The sequence below is a fragment of the Ochotona curzoniae genome, unplaced genomic scaffold (assembly GCF_017591425.1).
Source record: "Ochotona curzoniae isolate NIBS_2020 unplaced genomic scaffold, NIBS_Ocur_1.0 contig_4838, whole genome shotgun sequence".
NCBI classification, from domain to species: Eukaryota; Metazoa; Chordata; class Mammalia; order Lagomorpha; family Ochotonidae; genus Ochotona; species Ochotona curzoniae.
Window position 1 is genome coordinate 1,236,933 of NW_024466399.1, and position 8,895 is coordinate 1,245,827.

Genomic DNA, 8,895 nt, shown 5'->3' on the forward strand with positions numbered 1-8,895 from the left:
GATGTTCGTATGGAGAAGAACACATCTTTGTGCACTTCCGTTCAGTTTTGAACATGTGGCTCTACCCCCACTCATTTCCCACCACAACACTTTGCTGTCCCCTGCTCAGTGGCTTGCAGACACTCGTGCTCGCACCAGACAGTGGACCCTTCCCTGTTCCTTAACACCATCCCAACCGTATGTACAAGGAGGAATTGTACAACACAGCCACTAGGCGTTGATCCAAATGGCCAGACATCCAGCAAACACAGAAAACTATTCAAGATCTCTGGGATACAGCAGTGAACAAGACAGGACGAGAAACGCGCCAAAGAACTTAACGATTCAAGGACTTTAGATGCTGATACAGTTAGGAAAGTAAAATGAAACGATGCGATGGGAAGTGATTGTGATGGAGGAGAAACTCTGAAAAGGGAATCATTTGTGTTAATGCTAGAAGGATAAGAGGAAAGCATTCTAGACAAGGAATAACAAGCACTAACACTGAAAACAGTGACAGAGGGTTTGAGGTCGACACGATGAGAAGTGTACTGTGTGTGAGAAAGTGACAGGGGACCACATCATGCAGAGCCTTAGAGTTTGCATCGTACTCTACACGCAGCAGGGAAGTTCTCAAAAGGTTTTGTGGAAGGGAGGCGAGTGATATGTGTATAGATTAATTCATTACGGAGAGGAAAAGCGTCTGTTCTCTGGTTCACTTCTTAAATGACTGCAAAGGCTGGGGCTAGGTCAGCCTGATCCAGGAACATTGAATTCCATCACAGCATCTCACGTGAGTGATAGGGTCCCAAGTGTTTGCACCATCTGCTGCATCACAGGTAGAACACCCAGGTGAGTTTAACCTCGGGGCTTGAGTGTACAGACCTCCCAGCAACATGGCAGCTGCCGGGAGGACCTGGGCCAGGTTGGGCTCAATGCTTGGGGCTCTAGCCCCAGCCACCACTGCCAAACAGCAGGCGAACCCTGGGCTCCTAGGCCCAAGAGAATTCTCCCTCCACAGTATTTACACTGTGAAGAGATCTCTGGCAGTTTGGGTCCCTGGCTCCACTCACCACCACCATCTTGGTGGGAGGGACCCGGGTGAGTTTGACCTTGGGGCTTGGATGAACAGAATTCTCTCAGCATGACAGGTACTGGGGATACCTGGGCCAGGGCAGGCCTAGTGTTTGGCCCCTAGTCCCAGCCACCATTGCCAAGCAGTGGGCAAATCCTGGGCTACCAGGCTATCAGAGCACCAATGGCAATGGGCTTTGCTTGCTGGCTGCCCAGCGGTGAGCTCTGGGGTCTTGCAGGTGTGGAATCACTGCTAGGGACACCCATGGATAAGGCCACTGTACATGTAGGTGAGGAATGAATCCTGAAGGACTTCCAATGACAGGACCACTGTACGTGCAGGTAAATGAGGGGACTGAGACCTGGTGGCTTGAAGGAGTGAGACGAAAAGATCTGCATGGGTCAGACTGATGCACCAGCCCACTTGGGAGTCCTGAGTTGGGCTTGTTAGCTTGGAGCATTGCTGACCACCACACGTTATTCCATGTAAAAGCTAGGGCTGGGGACTATCCAGCAGGGCCCCTGAATGTCAGAACAGGGGATGGGTCACATTAGACAGGGCCATGATATAACCAGCACGCAAGAGAACCAGGTCCATGGATAGAGTCTATTGGGGAATATGTGGGCCAAACCCTATAGAAATACAATTCCCAGTGGTTAACTCAAGAGTTGGGATGGTGATGGGCTAAGCGAGATGTGACCATGGTACCTACCAACATTCAGACACAGGGACCAAGAATAGTTTGTGCAGGTCCAGGCTGCAGCACCTGCATGTGCATCCTAAAACAGGGTATGGAGTGGGTCGGGCCGTAGCATTCACCAAGCCAAGATGGAGGGGCAGGCCATAATGGGCAAGAGCCTAGCACCGGCTGGCATACATGAGGTCTGGGTCTGGAAGTGGACTGAGTGGGGGAACTTGGGAAATTCCCCTAGTGGGTCATAGCTTCCTCTGGTGAGCGTGTGGTCCAGGCCTGGGTATCGGGCAAGCTGGGAAAAGCAGCTTCCACTGTTGGCAGTTATGTGGGTTGGTTTTGGAAGGGGGTGAACTAGGCAAGGCCAAGCAAAATTTAACTCACTGTAAAGTGCAGAGACAGGCTAGATTGCAGATCATGCCAAGCTAGGCTGTCCCATCTACCAGTTTACATGAGCCAGGGGTGGGAACAGACTGAGCAGAGCTAGGTACCAGCACCTTCCAGTGAGAGTTGGGACTGGATGCTGGCTGGACCAGGCCAGGCTGCAACATCCAAAGGCAAAGGTCAAGACAAGTGAGGGACTATGCCAGGCTGGGTCAGAATAACCACTGGCATGTGCGAGATCTATGGTTGGAAACAGGCCTAGTTGGAGAGCAAAGGGGACCCCTGACTGGGTAGTAGTTCCCACTGGTGGGTGCAAGGGCCAGAGTGGGGGCTACTCTCTGCTCTGGACGTGGCTACAGTATTCCTTCGCAGAAGTGTTTACAGGGTCTGGGATGTGCTAGACTGGACTACATTCCGGCAACCACTGGTGCTCGTTAGAACCAGGGTAGGTGTAGGACAGGCTGGGCTAGATCTCTGTCCCTGCTGAACCATGTGTGAGCTGTGTCTGAGTGTGAACCAGGCTTGGCTGAGCTGTAATTCCCAACTGTAAAAGCTGGAATGGGTCAGGAAAGGCCATTGTTCTTGCTAAAGGTGAACTAAGTAGGGCTGACCCATGGACCCACTGATGGACATGAGATCTGGCACTGGAAGAGGTTCTGATGGAGGAGCTTGGGGAACTTCTTTGTCTGGACACAGTCCCTGCAGGTGAGCACAAGATTCGCGGATAAGGAGAGCCCAGACCAGGCTGGGTAGTGGTACTCACCAGCATACATTTGGCACAGGTCGGGGGCGAACCACGCTGACCCAGAGTGTATGTCAGGCCATATTGGGCCACAACACAAGCCAGTTCACATGAGGGCCAGGACTAGGGGCCAGAAGGCTAGGCTATAATCCCCACCAGTGAGAGCTGCAATTAGAGGTGGGCCTTGCCCAGTCAGGTCACAGCACCCACTGGAAAATGCTGAGGTGAGGTAGGCCATGCCAGACTGGGTCTCAGCACCCAAGCAGCACACGGGAAACCCAGAGGGGCGACCTGGTAGAGAGGATACATGGGGGCTCCCCTGCTGGACCACCACTTCCACTGCTGAGCATGAGTTGGGATGGGAGCAGACCAGGCCGGGCAGGGCTACAACCGCTGTTGGCCTCATGTGAGCTGGATCAGGAGAAAGCCAGGCTAGGTGGACTGTTCCTACTGGTTCATGCATAGGTGGGTATTGCTTGGTTGCACTTTGCCACAGCATCAGCTGGGAGATGCTGGCACAGGGGGCAGAAACTATCAAGTTAAACTGCAGAACCACCTGGAGAGTGCATGACACAGGAGAGAGAGCGGGTCTAGTAGGAAAACAGTGGGCACCTCCTACTTGGGTTGCCACTCTGACAGGAGAGCAAGAGAAACAGGGCTTGGGCAGGCATGGCTAGTCAGAGAATGGCACCCGCTGGCAAATGTGTGGGCTGGATAGTGGGGCTGGTTGGGTTGAACTCGGCTTCAATGCCCATTGACATGTATGAGAGTTGAATGGGATGTGGGACAGGCTGGACCAGTCTGGTGTACATACTGGCAAGTGTGGGATCCAGGGCAGGGGGCTGGCCTGGCGGGGGTTATTGCAGGTCGCTCAAACTAGGCTGCAGCACTACTGGTTTGCGTGAGGGCTGAGTGTGCGGTGGGCAGGATCAAGCTGGGCTGCAACACCCATTGGTTTGTGTAGAAGACAGGTCTGGAGACGGAACTGACCCAGCAATTGCAACCACCAACATGTGCATAAGCTGACCGGGGCAAAGGACTGTGCCAGACCCAGTATTGGCAAACACACACAAGAACCAGGTCTGGGTTCACCTCAGATGAAGTTTCTTTGGGAATCCCCTCCAACTGAACTGCTGGACTCAGAATTCCAACCATGGAGAAAATTGCAGGTTCCATGGTCTGACCGTGGAGTGCATGTGTCAAAGCTGGGCCTCCTCAGTGGCTTAGATGAAGCAATAGAGAGCATATCCAGGCGCACATGGAGGATATGGCAGTACGTTGGAGTCTGCAGAGGACACCTGGTACTTCTATAATAGAGGACGAAGGACAGAACCAATCAATCAACTACCCCAGCCAAGTGTGGGCAGTGAATATCTGGGCAAACGGAGACTGAAGTTGACTGTATCAACCTATGGATTCTGGAGAAATTTCATCATGCTTGGAGTGGCGAGATTGGCAATAATTTAGAACTGTTGAACTATCAAAGCCACTTGAGCAGGACCCCTGCATGCCCCACATCGGGGACCCTGGGGTGGTGTCAGGTGGCTGCATTCCATCCCAGGATACAGAGGTGTTTAAGAGGCTGGGTGTGGCTTCTCCTCTTAGCCCCGCCCCCCCGTCTTCCCCCATACACAGGAAGGAAAAACAGAAAATGTGAAAATAATGGTCTCACCCTTCTTCCTGTAGCCCTTGACCCTTATCATCCTAATTAACTGTGTAAAAATCAGACTAACCCTCAGCCTGCTAGTACCAACATCTCATATGGGTGCTGGTTCATGTCCTGACTGCTCCACTTCCTGTCCTGCTCTCTGCTTATGGCCAAGAAAGGAGGCAGAGGATACCCCAAGTCCTTGTCCCCTGCACCCATTTGGGATTCCTGGATAAAGCTCCTGGCGCCTGGCTTCAGATCAGGTCATCTCTGGCCAGTCCAGTAATTTGGGGAGTGAATCAGCAGGTGGAAAAATTCTCTCTCTCTCTCTCTGCCTTCCAAATATAAGTAAATCTGTTTGTAAAAGACTTATTTATCTTTATTAAAAAGGCAAATATACAGAGAGAATGACATAAAGAAAGAAGGAGATACAGAAAGAAGATCTTCTGTCTGCTGGCTCACTCCCCAGGTGGCAGCAACAGCCAGAGCTGAGCCAATCCAAAGCCAGGAGCCTCTTCCGGGTCTCCCACACGGGTGCAGGGTCCCAGGGCTTTGGGCCGTCCTCGACTGCTTTTCCCAGACCACAAGCAGGGAATTGAATGGAAGTGGAGCAGCCAGGATATGAACTAGCGCCTCTGTGCAAGGCAAGGATTTAGCCACTAGGCTGTTATGCCTGGCCCCAACATAAATCTTAAAAACACACACACACATACATTCCAGTAAAACTGAAGGAGGGTGGGGTGACAGGTGTCGTAGGTTAAGCCTTCACCACAATGCTGGCATCTCATATGCATGCCAGTTTGACTTTGAGATTTATTTATTTTTATTGGAAAGGCAGATATATAGAGAGGAGAGACAGAGAGGAAGATTTTCCGTCCGATGGTCACTCCCCAAGTGAGCGCAACAGCTGGAGCTGAGCCAATCCGAAGCCAGGAGCCAGGAGCTCTTCCAGGTCTCCCACCTGGGTGCAGGATCCCAAGGTTTTGGGACACAAGCAAGGAGCTGGATGGGAAATGAGGCCACCAGGATTAGAACCAGCGCCCATATGGGATCTCGACGCATGCAAGGCGAGGACTTTAACCACTACGCCATCGCGTCGGGTCCCCAGCTGCTGCACTTTAATGCTTCGGAAAGCAGGGAAACATGGCACAAGTCCTTGAGCCCTCTATCCACATGGGAGACCCTGAAGAGACTCCTGGACCCTGGCTTCAGTCTGGCCCAGCTCCAGTCCTTGTGGCCATCTGTGGACTGAACACCAACAAATGGAAGATTCCTTTCTCTGCCTCTCCTTCTCTCTGTAAATCTACCTTTTAAATAAAAATCACTTTCAAAAAAAGGAATGGAAGATAAAATATGATACTTGATTAATCCAAATAAAAGCAGGCAAAGGAGACCATACGGGCAGCAGCAGGATGGTGGGACTTAATTATATTAATATGTACCGTTGCTCTGTATCCATGGGGGGTAAGTTTCAGAACTCCAACCGCAAGAACAGCGAGCTCTGCGGATGCCCCAGGTCCTTGTATACATGTTGTAACGCACCTCTGTGCTCCTTTACCACCCTCTCTAGGTTCCTTGTAATACAATTTACTAGCGCAGTTTAAGTGCTGTGTAAATATTTGTTGTGGGATAGTGACAAGAACAAATATCAATACATGCCCAGGAACTTCGCAAATTGTTTTCAGACCTTTTCGATCTGACTGGTTGAGGCTCTGGGAGGGTCAAGTACGCATTACATTAATAATCATAAATCAGAAAACCCAAAATAGGAATTGAATTAGCAACTATATTAGCAAGTACGGTATTTTACATAGAATATTCCAATTAAATGACAAAGATCATCAGACTAATGAAAAATAAGAGTCATTGGGCCCAGTGGCGTGGCTTAGCGGTTAAAGTCCTCACCTTGAACGCACCGGGATCCCATATGGGCGCCGGTTCTAATCCCAGCAGCTCCACTTCCCATCCAGCTCCCTGCTTGTGGCCTGGGAAAGCAGTGGAGGACAGCCCAAGGTTTTGGGACCCTGCACCTGTGTGGGATACCCGGAAGAAGTTCCTGGCTCCTGGCTTCGGATCGGCGCAGCACTGGCTGTTGTGCTCACTTGGGGAGTGAATCATCAGATGAAAGATCGTCCTCTCTGTCTCTCCTCCTCTCTGTATCTCTGACTTTTCAATAAATAAATAAATAAATAAGAGACATTTAAAATGTAAGACACTAAAAAAAATAAAATGAAATGTAAAACACTAACAGATTGAAAGGGGAAAGAAGATATTATTTAACAATTTCTGGTGGGAGTGGGTTGAGAGAATTTAGAAAAACAGAAGCAATTCAGTGTTGTGCTAGAAATGGGAACAGAGCAATTTAACTCTAACTAGAAAGGATGCAAGACCGAGAAAGGTCCATCGGAGATGTCAGGAAAGGTGGTGGGAATAGGAGCTTGGACACAGAGTTTAGTGCGTGTGGGAGTAGGAAAAACAGCAACAGCTCTCACTGCCTGCAGAACGCAGGCAAAGGGCAGTGGGGCTGCAACAGACAAGCTCTAAATGAGTGATCTTGGGAAATGGGAATAACTGGGAGAACATAGTAGGGAACTTGTGGATGTTAACCTGAGAAATGTCATCAGTTAGAACTGAGCCGAGTCTGCACAGTTCTGATGTTCAGACTATCCCAGGCAAGTGTCACGGGAGACCGGAAGGCCAGGGGCAGGCTGTTCAGAGGCAAGAAGTGGTCGAGTCGGCTTGTGAAATCTAACCCAGACGAGAAGGGAAATAAGACTGAAAGAGGAGATGGTTAGTGAAGGTCAGGATTGCAGGAGTGGTCAGAGAGAGATCCGTGGAAAACAGGAAATTTGAAATCAGACATTTGCCTGTGGTTGGTCACTGCTCACAGCACCTGAGGTAGGACCTTAGAGTGATTGTTGACAAAAGGAAGCTGCAGCTAAGCTTTGAGAAACTGGCCGTGAAGTCATCTGTGTGGAGGAGAAAGAGCCAGGAATGATGAGGAAGACGCATGGAGGATCCAGGTGCTGAACTCATCAATGACTAACAGGAGTGACCAGAAAGACAACAGAAACGACAGGCAGCGGTGAGAAAATCCGAGCACAGGCCTCTACAGAAAACAAGTGTGGACAGATATTCTATCAGTAACTCATGAAGGTGAATGTGGAAGCAGCCCACTACACTTTGGCTTGGGGAGCTACTGTGCCCGAAAATGATTTCCAAGATTTTCCCCAGCAGATTGGTTCATGCTGAAGGCGTTTACAGCCGAATGGGCAAAGAGACGACCCTGTTGGAAAAGGAAGCGCCTTTGTGTGTGTCACGCCAACAGAGACATCTTCAGTGCAAACCACTGAAGATATGTTCATTTCCGAGGAACATGACGAGCTTGGCTTTGAGTAATTTGTTTGCCTTTTTGTCAATTGCATGCCTTTAATCTGGGCTTGAAGATTGACGTGTTTATCTTATTATCCTCAAAAATATCTTAACACTGGAATGGAATTCGTTATTGAGAGCTGAAACACTGGCACCGTTTTATGACTTTTTCTCAAAGCTGTTTAGACTCACAAAGGTGAATTTTGTGTTCTACCAAATAGATGTGCACTTACAGTAATTTCTGACATGTCACAAAATGAAAATAGTTGGAAGTGTTTTTCGTGCCCACTTCCAAGAAAATAAAGGAAAAACTGGGTTGCCATGGTATCAGGCAGTAAAAGGTATTTTATTGAATCATACACAGATTTAGCAGCCTGGCATTGTCACCTTACACGTAAAAGGATGCCATAACGAAACGTGCGTAATGTTCTCTTCTGAAGAACTCCCACTTCTATTCAAACATAAAGGTAACTGAAAAGTTCATGGAAAATGAATTTAAGAGATGTTTTGGTGCAAAGAAAATATTTTTTTTTCAAAGCGATTTGTCTGGCATAAAAACAAGTGCGGATGGAGAGGCTAGTTCTTTAAAAAAATATTCATTTATTTATTTATTTTACTTTAAAAAGTTAAAGATTAAAGAAAGAGGTCTAGAGAGAGCTTCCATCCTGTTTCACTCCCCAAGTGGCCTCACCAGAATTGGGCCAATCCAAAGCCAGGAGCCGGACACTGCTTCCAATTGCCCACATGGGTGTAGAGGCCCAAGGACTTAGCCATTCATGATTTTGAAAGGCAGTGTTAGACAGAGAGAACTTCCATCTCCTGGTTCACTGCCCCAAATGACTTCAAAGGCCACAGCAGGGTTGACCTGAAGCTGGAAGCCAGGCCTTGGGCCATCCTTTGCTGCTTTCCCCGGCCATTAGCATCCTGCCGGATAGCAAGTAGGGCAGCCAGGACTAGAACCATTACTTGTGTGGGTGCCAGCAGTACAGGCTAAACATTAGCTT